The sequence below is a fragment of the Nematolebias whitei genome, chromosome 15, assembly GCF_014905685.2.
Source record: "Nematolebias whitei isolate Nwh7 chromosome 15, NemWhi1, whole genome shotgun sequence".
NCBI classification, from domain to species: Eukaryota; Metazoa; Chordata; class Actinopteri; order Cyprinodontiformes; family Rivulidae; genus Nematolebias; species Nematolebias whitei.
Genome location: NC_056512.1, coordinates 38,186,274 through 38,189,282, shown reverse-complemented (window position 1 = coordinate 38,189,282; position 3,009 = coordinate 38,186,274). Strand labels below are relative to the sequence as shown.

At 42.9% G+C, this 3,009-nt stretch overlaps 1 protein-coding gene across 1 annotated transcript in view; it reads left to right on the top strand.

Moving 5' to 3' along the window:
• Positions 1–2,853: 2,853 nt before the first annotated feature.
• Positions 2,854–3,009, top strand: part of LOC119421826 (nucleoside diphosphate kinase A 2) — a 4,228-nt gene continuing 4,072 nt past the window's right edge. Inside the window, exon 1 of the mRNA XM_037689190.1 lies at positions 2,854–2,932. The gene's annotated coding sequence lies outside the window, so the exon portion shown is untranslated. The remainder of the gene's footprint in view (positions 2,933–3,009) is intronic.

Genomic DNA, 3,009 nt, shown 5'->3' with positions numbered 1-3,009 from the left:
CCCCGTGGACCCAGAGATGTACCTGGACCCCGTGGACCCAGAGATGTCCCTGGACTCAGTCCCTTCATGGAGTAAGCTGTAAACCATCAAGGTTTGTGCTCGCAGACACATCTTTCATAAAAAGAACATCAAAAGTTACGTTTTGGTTAAAAACGGCATATTTTGTCCAAAATGATCACATCCCTTGGTCTTGGAGGAGAGGTGACCACCTGCAAATGTCTGAAGACAAATGGTTCGGTTTTCTGTTGTGCACATGGTCTATATAAAGTCTTGTGGTCTTTATGATGTCTCATGGTCTTTATAAGGTATTGTGGTCTTTATAAAGCCTTGTGGTATTTATAAAGTTTCTTGGTCTGTATGAAGTCTTGTGGTCTTTATAAAGTATTTGGTCTTTATAAAGTCCTGTGGTCCTTGTGAAGTTTTGTGGTCTTTGTAAAGTCTTGCGGTCTTTATATAGTCTTGCGGTCTTTATAAAGTCCTGTGGTCTTCATGAAGTATTGTGGTCTTTATGAAGTCTTGTAGTCCTCATGAAGTCTTGTGGTCTTTACTCATTTTTACATGCCAAATTAATAACAAACTCAAATTACTTCACTTCTCATTGTTAACCTTTAGGATGACAAACAAAAAGACAAAGGTCCACTTTAAAGACAAGTGGATTCCCTTCAGTGTCCATGTCTGTCCCTGTCCAGCTCTGTCCAACTCCTCTCATTGGCTGGATGTGATGCTCTCTGGATGCTCAGCTCCACTCCTTCCAGGTTGGCTGCAGCTGCAGACGTTTAACCCGGGTTGACACACACTGGGCCCATCTGGGCCTGGTACCGTCCAGCTTCATGGCCACCTGTCGCAGGTAAATCTGGGACAGAGTGGACAGATTAGAGATCGGTTCCTGGCTGATGATGCGAACAGCTAAAGGTTTGTCTGTTTGCATCTAGACCTGATGTGCTCAGAGTCTGTGTTAGGGATGACTCTCAGCTACTACCACACCAAATATTAGCTCATTGTCCGTAAAGGAGTTAGAGACGTTTGTCTTTTGTAGATGGAAGTCCAACAATCACTTTCTGAGAGCTTCAACAACAAGAAGCTCCAGAAACCAAACATTCAGAAGCTTCCTTCTGCAGGAACTGGATTGGCTGGAGGAGGAGGAGGTCTGGGGTGTGTGATTGAGGGGTGTGTGGTCTGATATGACCCGATTGGACCCCTGTCCCCCCTCAGGACTGCAGAGTGGACTGCGTCCCCCCAGGAGAAGAGGGTGGTTTCCATCCCAGATAAGGAGAAGGTTTATATTTAGGGTCAAGGTCGGAACTTCAGATAAAGAGCTGCTGCTTTTGGTGTGCTATATATTTATCAGGTGGACACACACACACACACACACACACACACACACACACACACACAGAACCCAGAGGGTGGGGGATGACCCGGTCAGGAGGTGCGGGGGTGGGGTGACCCATCTGGAAAATCAACTAAACCTGTAAGGATTAAATTCTGACTGAGCTGTAATCTGAAGTTTGAGACTTTCTATTTAAATTTAAGAATATTTTAACATAGATTATTCCTAAACTTGCAACCATCTGATTTTAGATTAATCTGTAATACGGAGACATTTCTTATGAAATGAGATTATTCTGAAGTCTGACAAAAATGTGAGATTACTGTGAAATTCAAGACTTTTTAAACTGAGATTAATCTATAATCTGCAGTTTGAATCTTTTGGTCTAAATGATTCTGACGGTCCGACCATCCGGGATCAGCCCAAAGAATGTTTTGAAATCTGTTTGAGACAAACTACATCTCCCAGAATGCACCGGGAGCCACTCAGAGTCACTGGGATCAACACCAACAGACTCCTCTGGATAAACTCACACACTTCAATTTGTGTCATCTCCATGGCAACATACAGTAGAGGATCATGGGTAGTGTAGTGTTTACAGACGACATCAAAACTCATAAAATGTTCTAAAGTTACAGTTTGTTTTTATAAAAATGTTATTTCATTATTCTGCAGCTGGTCTGTTCTCCATGCTCGGACTGAAACACAAAGTTTGAAAGATAAAAAACTAAATCAGGATTTTGCTGTAATTTCCTGTAAATTAAAAGTCAAAGTCAAATTAAATGTTCTTTTTGAATTTGTGAACATTATTTTATAAAAGTTGTTGTTAACGATATGAACACTTTTTGTTCGTACAACTATAAAACAAAGACAAAACTTTTTTTGGTGAACGTAAAAAACTTCTTTTATTTTGTTTTTAATATTTCTCATTTAATCATAAATGAGGTTTTGAACAGACTTTTGTCATTTAGTAAAAACAAACTATTTTGTTAAAAAAATTAATGATATTGTTTTATTTTCACGCTTTGTGCTTGAAGTGAAGAATTAATGAAATAAAATAAAGCTCATTTGGACATGTGAGCCAATCAGCTTTCAGGAAGCGCTCGTAGTTGAAGCGTGCACGAACTCTGCAGCAAATCACCGAAGACCAAGTTCATGACCCTGGTCTGTTGGTTCGAGGAGAAGTTCTGACCCGGCAGGAGCCACGGTCCGTTTAAACCCACTCACAGTTCTTCAGGTAAGATTTATAACAGTGGAACCATGAAAGACGTCAGGAAGCAGCAAGTTTCCACTGAGACCTTCAGCTGCGAGTCCTAAAACTGCTGACGGACCAGGACCTGTCAGCTGCTCACCCATCTGATCCCTGACCCCCCACCCCCACACATAGAGTGCCCCCCACACCCATCTGATCCCTGACACCCCCCCACCCCCATAGAGTGACCCCCACATACACACCCAGTGACCCCCCAAACACACACACCCAACCCATTAAACACGCCCCCCAGTGATACCTTTATATAGAGCCCCTCTTTGCCGCTAAGACCTCGGTGTCGCATCCCCGCCGCAGCTCGTCTTCACAAGTTCTTGAGTCCCAAAACCCAGGTAGATATCACACCCACACACACACCCACCCACACACACACACACACACACACACACACACACACACACACACACAC